At 44.6% G+C, this 8,008-nt stretch overlaps 1 protein-coding gene across 3 annotated transcripts in view; it reads right to left on the reverse strand.

Annotated features, from left to right (window-relative positions):
- The window catches only part of LOC110510782 (probable E3 ubiquitin-protein ligase MID2), a 233,786-nt gene that overhangs the window by 59,787 nt on the left and 165,991 nt on the right, over positions 1 to 8,008 (reverse strand). The gene's annotated exons all lie outside the window — the stretch shown is intronic.

The following is an 8,008-nucleotide window of genomic DNA, read 5'->3' on the forward strand; positions in this document are numbered from 1 at the left end:
ATATCACCCCACTGAAACACTGAACCAGGTATATATATCATCCCACTGAAACACTGAACCAGGTATATATATCACCCCACTGAAACACTGAACCAGGTATATATATATATATATATCACCCCACTGAAACACTGAACCAGGTGTATATCTCATCCCACTGAAACACTGAACCAGGTGTATATCTCATCCCACTGAAACACTGAACCAGGCGTATATAGCACCCCACTGAAACACTGAACCAAGTATATATCACCCCACTGAAACACTGAACCAGGCGTATATATCATCCCACTGAAACACTGAACCAGGTATATATATCACCCCACTGAAACACTGAACCAAGTATATATCATCCCACTGAAACACTGAACAAGGTGTATATATCACCCCACTGAAACACTGAACCAGGTATCCTCACTAATATTGTCCCGAATGCTCAGGGATCATTTCCCTTCTGAAATCTTCCCTGTCTGTCTGATCTCCAGATCTCCACTCTGACCTCTAGGTGAGGACTTTCCCTAACCCTAACCCCGACATGATTCACTCTGACCGCTAGGTGAGGACTTTCCCTAACCCCGACATGATTCACTCTGACCTCTAGGTGAGGACTTTCCCTAACCCCGACATGATTCTCTCTGACCTCTACTGGAGGACTTTCCCTAACCCCGACATGATTCACTCTGACCTCTACTGGAGGACTTTCCCTAACCCCGACATGATTCACTCTGACCTCTACTGGAGGACTTTCCCTAACCCCGACATGATTCTCTCTGACCTCTACTGGAGGACTTTCCCTAACCCCGACATGATTCTCACTGACCTCTACTGGAGGACTTTCCCTAACTTCGACATGATTCCCTCTGACCTCTAGGTAAGGACTTTCCCTAACCCCGACATGATTCTCTCTGACCTCTACTGGAGGACTTTCCCTAACCCTGACATGATTCCCTCTGACCTCTAGGTGAGGACTTTCCCTAACCCCGACATGATTTCCCTCTGACCTCTAGGTGAGGACTTTCCCTAACCCTAACCCCAACATGATTAACTCTGACCTCTAGGTGAGGACTTTCCCTAACCCTAACCCCAACATGATTCCCTCTGACCTCTACTGGAGGACTTTCCCTAACCCCGACATGATTCCCTCTGACCTCTAGGTGAGGACTTTCCCTAACCCCGACATGATTTCCCTCTGACCTCTAGGTGAGGACTTTCCCTAACCCTAACCCTGACATGATTCACTCCACCTCTAGTGGGGACATTCCCCTCCCAGACACGCTCCTTGAGCCACCTGCCCGTCCGCTTGGTCTCTACCACTAAATCCTAGGCGGGATTAATGTTTTATCGTTCACTGGAAAGATGTATTACTCTCTTCTGACACATAATGGCAACCGAGGGAGCCCGGCCCCCTTGGCTAAAATGCACTAGCAATTTTCTGAAATGCACTGGGTAGGGTTCTTATAAGGAAGAGATGGAGAGAGATGGCGTGGACATTAAAAAGACAATTCTAGAGTTATTGTACAGTAATAAGGTGGAAGAACATGTCTAGCTACCGATGCTGGTAATGAATGAAGGATACTCATATATCTCATATAGCTACTAGCTTGGTCTGATCTCATATAGCTACTAGCTTGGTCTGATCTCATATAGCTACTAGCTGGGTCTGATCTCATATAGTTAATAGCTGGGTCTGATCTCATATAGCTACTAGCTTGGTCTGATCTCATATACTCTCATAATAGCTGGAGAGTATCATGTTTTATTAATGATCTCATTTCCCTCATTAAACCACAACAGCAGTGGCACCACGTCTCACTGAAAACACTGATATCTACTCACACACAGGGAGACATAGTTTTGGCAAGTTAGTACATCTACTTTGTGCATGATACAAGTAATTCTTTCAAAAAATGGATTACAGACAGATTATTTCACTTATAATTCACTGTATCACAATTCCAGTGGGTCAGAAGCTTACATACACTAAGTTGACTGTGCCTTTAAACAGCTTGGAAAATGGCTTTAGAAGTTTCAGATAGGCTAATTGACATCATTTTAGTAAATTGGAGGTGTACCTGTGGATGTATTTCAAGGCCTAACTTCAAACTCAGTGCCACTTTGCTTGACATCATGGGAAAAGCAAAAGAAATCAGCTAAGACCTAAGAAAAAAAATGTAGACCTCCAAAAGTCTGGCTCATCCTTGGGAGCAATTTCAAAACACCTGAAGGTACCACGTTCATCTGTACAAACAATAGCATGCAAGTATAAACACCATTGGACCATGCAGCCGCCATACCGCTCAGGAAGGAGACGCGTTCTGTCTCCTAGAGATGAATGTACTTTGGTGCGAAAAGTGTAAATCAATCCCAGAACAACAGCAAAGGACCTTGTGAAGATGCTGGAGGAAACAGGTACAAAATGATCTATATTCAAAGAAAAATGAGTCCTGCATAGACATAACCTGAAAGGCCGCTCAACAAGGAAGAAGCCACTGCTCCAAAACCGCTATAAAAAAGCCAGACTATGGTTTGCAACTGCACATGGGGACAAAGATCGTACTTTTTGGAGAAATGTCCTCTGGTCTGATGAAACAAAAATAGAACTGTTTGGCTATAATGACCATCGTTATGTTTGGAGGATAGAGGGGGAGGCTTGAAAGCCAAAGAACACCATCCGAACCGTGAAGCACGGGGGTGGCAGCATCACGTTGTTGGGGTGCTTTGCTGCAGGAGGGACTGGTGCACTTCACAAAATAAATGGCATCCTGAGGATGGAAAATTCTGTGGATATATTGAAGCAACATCTCAAGACATCAGTCAGGAAGTTAAAGCTTGGTCGCAAATGGGTCTTCCAGATGGACAATGGCCCCAAGCAAAATGGCTTAAGGACAACAAAGTCAAGGTATTGGAGTGGCCATCACAAAGCCCTGACCTCAATCCCATAGAAAATGTGTGGGCAGAAATGATAAAGCGTGTGCAAGCAAGGAGGCCTACAAACCTAGCTCAGTTACACCAGCTCTGTCAGGAGGAATGGGCCAAAATTCACCCAACTTATTGTGGGGAGCTTGTGGAAGGCTACCTGAAAATGTTTGACACAAGTTAATCAATTTGAAGGCAATGCTACCAAATACTAATTGAGTGTATGTAAACTTCTGACCCACTGGGAATGTGATGAAAGAAATAAAAGCTGAACTAAATCATTCTCTCTTCTATTATTCTGACATTTCACATTCTTGAAATAAAGTGGTGATCCTAACTGACCTAAAACAGGGGATTTTTACTAAGATTAAATGTCAGGAATTGTGAAAAACTGAGTTTAAATGTATTTGGCTAAAGTGTATGTAAACTTCTGACTTCACCTGTGTAAAAGGTGAAAGAGAGCAGAAAACAGCAAGGAGCCCCAGATAACAGTGGTTGGCCTGGGTTCTTTTAAAGGCCCACTCTATGATATTTAAACCGTTCTTGATCATTTAAATGAATGATGTATACCCATTGATTTATAGCAAGAAAATAAGTTTCCGTTTTGTTTAGTTGGGCCTTTAAAGTGAACAGAACGGTGCAGAGAGGAGCGAAGAACTGGCTGTTGTTTGTCACAGCAGTGATTAGTGCTGCTCTCTCCTCCAGCCTGACAGATTAAACAGGATTCATGGTGAGAGGCTGTTGTTTGTCACAGCAGTGATTAGTGCTGCTCTCTCCTCCAGCCTGACAGATTAAACAGGATTCATGGTGAGAGGCTGTTGTTTGTCACAGCAGTGATTAGTGCTGCTCTCTCCTCCAGCCTGACAGATTAAACAGGATTCATGGTGAGAGGCTGTTGTTTGTCACAGCAGTGATTAGTGCTGCTCTCTCCTCCAGCCTGACAGATTAAACAGGATTCATGGTGAGAGGCTGTTGTTTGTCACAGCAGTGATTAGTGCTGGTCTCTCCTCCAGCCTGACAGATTAAACAGGATTCATGGTGAGAGGCTGTTGTTTGTCACAGCAGTGATTAGTGCTGCTCTCTCCTCCAGCCTGACAGATTAAACAGGATTCATGGTGAGAGGCTGTTGTTTGTCACAGCAGTGATTAGTGCTGAAGGAAGTGAAGGAAGGAAGTGTCCAACCGCACGTCCACAAGTCACACTCTGTCCTGTCCTGCACACTCCAGCAAAAAGACCATTGAGGTCTGTTAAAATATGGATGGTTTTGGCATATGCTTCAACTAAGTGCTACAACACTCTGCCTACTGTACACATCACCAAGCCGATTATACTGTCAACACAACCGAACACACAGGCAAAACCAACATATATTCAAACTGTTGTCGAAGAAACAACAGAGAAACATAAATACCTCGGGAGAAAAACAATTATCAGTTTATCAACGAGGGTATCTGTCAAACTCTAAAAGGAGAGATATAGCTGAAGGCAGTGTTGCTATGGCATCACTATAGAACCCCACCGGCAGAATCACAGCCCTGGTTTTGATCATATCATCTTGGAGAGAGAGATAACTGTATGCAACGCAGCGACAACAGAAAAATTCAGGTCACACCAGAACTGTATAGAGCCCCATGCAGCCAGTCAGCCCTCTGTTGTTGTGATGCATTATTAGTGAGCTGTGTTTCTCCCTCCTTTCTCCCTGAAGTGTTACAGAACAGAGACAAAGAACTCTTCCATCTCCTCCTAGCAGGGAGGCTTCTGGGAAGAAACGAGCACACAAACACACACACACGCACATAGTAGGTTTGACCTCCATTAGCATGGTACGTTAGCATTACCCCACATAAGGTATACTATGCTTCTCCTCAGAATAACCAAAGCCTTTCACACAAACCTCACACCAGAGAATAGCCAGCAACAAGCATCCATAAGGAAATCAATTTTCTTTTCTTTTTAAATAAGCTTTTAACAGTTTGTTTTAACACGGGGCAAGTTCTCTTGATGGCCAAGTCAGTCGCATAGCTTAATCATGTATTATGAATACAAGAGGGACAGATTGTTGCTGAGCCAATTCCGTATGCAGGCAGAGGAGGAAGACACCAGTTAGGAGACAGAGATGAAAAGGGAAGAGAGGAGGACAACACCAGTTAGGAGACAGAGAGGAGGACAACACCAGTTAGGAGACAGAGAGGAGGACAACACCAGTTAGGAGACAGAAAGGAGGACAACACCAGTTAGGAGACAGAGAGGAGGACAACACCAGTTAGGAGACAGAGAGGAAAGGGGAAGAGAGGAGAACAACACCAGTTAGGAGAGAGAGAGGAGGACAACACCAGTTAGGAGACAGAGAGGAGGACAACACCAGTTAGGAGACAGAGAGGAAAAGGGAAGAGAGGAGGGAAGACAAACACTTATTGGAATACTTTCCTCTCCTCAGGAGTTGATGAATAACACAGAGATCAATTCATCTGATGGTCTGAATGAATAGTTAGTTACACCGTGGTTCTCTGGGCCCAGACTAACGGGAAATTGAGAATACGTCCCAAATGGGACCCTATTCACTATTCAGTGCACTATGGACCCTGGTCAGCGCACTAAATAGGGAATAGGGTGCCATTGGGACTCACATAGAGTTTACTGGTTAATAAAGGATGAATAGTGTTGAGAGGGATGGAGAGCATTAAACCAGGGTTCCATCTGTCGGCCATTACTGTCACACAGGGCTGAGGGATGGAGAGCATTAAACCAGGGTTCCATCTGTCGGCCATTACTGTCACACAGGGCTGAGGGATGGAGAGCATTAAACCAGGGTTCCATCTGTCGGCCATTACTGTCACACAGGGCTGAGGGATGGAGAGCATTAAACCAGGGTTCCATCTGTCGGCCATTACTGTCACACAGGGCTGAGGGATGGAGAGCATTAAACCAGGGTTCCATCTGTCGGCCATTACTGTCACACAGGGCTGAGGGATGGAGAGCATTAAACCAGGGTTCCATCTGTTGGCCATTACTGTCACACAGGGCTGAGGGATGGAGAGCATTAAACCAGGGTTCCATCTGTTGGCCATTACTGTCACACAGGGCTGAGGGATGGAGAGCATTAAACCAGGGTTCCATCCATCAGCCATTACTGTCACACAGGGCTGAGGGATGGAGAGCATTAAACCAGGGTTCCATCTGTCGGCCATTACTGTCACACAGGGCTGAGGGATGGAGAGCATTAAACCAGGGTTCCATCTGTCGGCCATTACTGTCACACAGGGCTGAGGGATGGAGAGAATTAAACCAGGGTTCCATCATTCAGCCATTACTGTCACACAGGGCTGAGGGATGGAGAGCATTAAACCAGGGTTCCATCCATCAGCCATTACTGTCACACAGGGCTGAGGGATGGAGAGCATTAAACCAGGGTTCCATCTGTCGGCCATTACTGTCACACAGGGCTGAGGGATGGAGAGCATTAAACCAGGGTTCCATCTGTTGGCCATTACTGTCACACAGGGCTGAGGGATGGAGAGCATTAAACCAGGGTTCCATCTGTCGGCCATTACTGTCACACAGGGCTGAGGGATGGAGAGCATTAAACCAGCGTTCCATCTGTCGGCCATTACTGTCATGGGGATCTGCCCCAAATGGCATCCTATTCCATATATAGTACACTACTTTAGGTCTTTTTCAGAAGTAGCGAACTATATTTATTTATTTATTTTATAGCTTTATTTAACTAGGTCCAGGTTGGGGCGAGGAGAGGGACGGAAGCTATATTGTTACACTGGCAATACTATAGTGCCTATAAGACCATCCAATAGTCAAAGGTATATGAAATACAAATGGTATAGAGAGAAATAGTCATATAAATACTATATTAACTACAACCCTAAAACCTCTTACCTTGGAATATTGAAGACTCTTGTTAAAAGGAACCACCAGCTTTCATATGTTCTCATGTTCTGAGCAAGGAACTGAAATGTTAGCTTTTTTACATGGCACATATTGCACTTTTACTTTCTTCTCCAACACTTTGTTTTTGCATTATTTAAACCAAATTGAACATGTTTCATTATCTTAGATTTTTATTTATGTATTATATTAAGTTAAAATAAGTGTTCATTCAGTATTGTTGTAATTGTCATTATTACAAATACATTTAAAAATAAATTGCCAGATTAATCGGTATCGGCTTTTTTTGGGGTCCTCCAATAATCAGCATCGGTGTTGAAAAATCATAATCGGTCGACCTCTAGTTTGAACATCTTGGCAATGTTCTGTTATAATCTCCACCCGGCACAGCCAGAAGAAGACTGGCCAGCCCTCATAGCCTGGTTCCTCTCTAGGTTTCTTCCTAGGTTTTGGCCTTTCTAGGGAGTTTTTCCTAGCCACCGTGCTTCTACACCTGCATTGCTTGCTGTTTGGGGTTTTAGGCTGGGTTTCTGTACAGCACTTTGAGATATCAGCTAATGTAAGATGAGCTTTATAAATACATTTGATTGATTGACTGATTGAGTTTTAAAAGCATAACACTGTCTTGATAATAAGTATTTGAAGTGACTTTCGATGGCATTTGCATTAATGTCAGAGTGGGTAGATAAAGGACAATAGAGCCCTGAGTACCAGACCATTAGGACCTGATGGAGGGACAATAGAGCCCTGAGTACCAGACCATTAGGACCTGATGGAGGGACAATAGAGCACTGAGTACCAGGCCATTAGGACCTGATGGAGGGACAATAGAGCCATGAGTATCAGACCATTAGGATCTGATGGAGGGACAATAGAGCCCTGAGTATCAGACCATTAGGATCTGATGGAGGGACAATAGAGCCCTGAGTACCAGACCATTAGGACCTGATGGAGGGACAATAGAGCCCTGAGTACCAGGACATTAGGAACTGATGGAGGGACAATAGAGCCCTGAGTACTAGGCCATTAGGACCTGATGGAGGGACAATAGAGCCCTGAGTACCAGGACATTAGGACCTGATGGAGCGACAATAGAGCCCTGAGTACCAGGCCATTAGGACCTGATGGAGGGACAATAGAGCCCTGAGTACTAGACCAATAGGACCTGATGGAGGGACAATAGAGCCCTGAG

This window comes from Oncorhynchus mykiss, chromosome 14, assembly GCF_013265735.2.
Source record: "Oncorhynchus mykiss isolate Arlee chromosome 14, USDA_OmykA_1.1, whole genome shotgun sequence".
Taxonomy (NCBI): domain Eukaryota; kingdom Metazoa; phylum Chordata; class Actinopteri; order Salmoniformes; family Salmonidae; genus Oncorhynchus; species Oncorhynchus mykiss.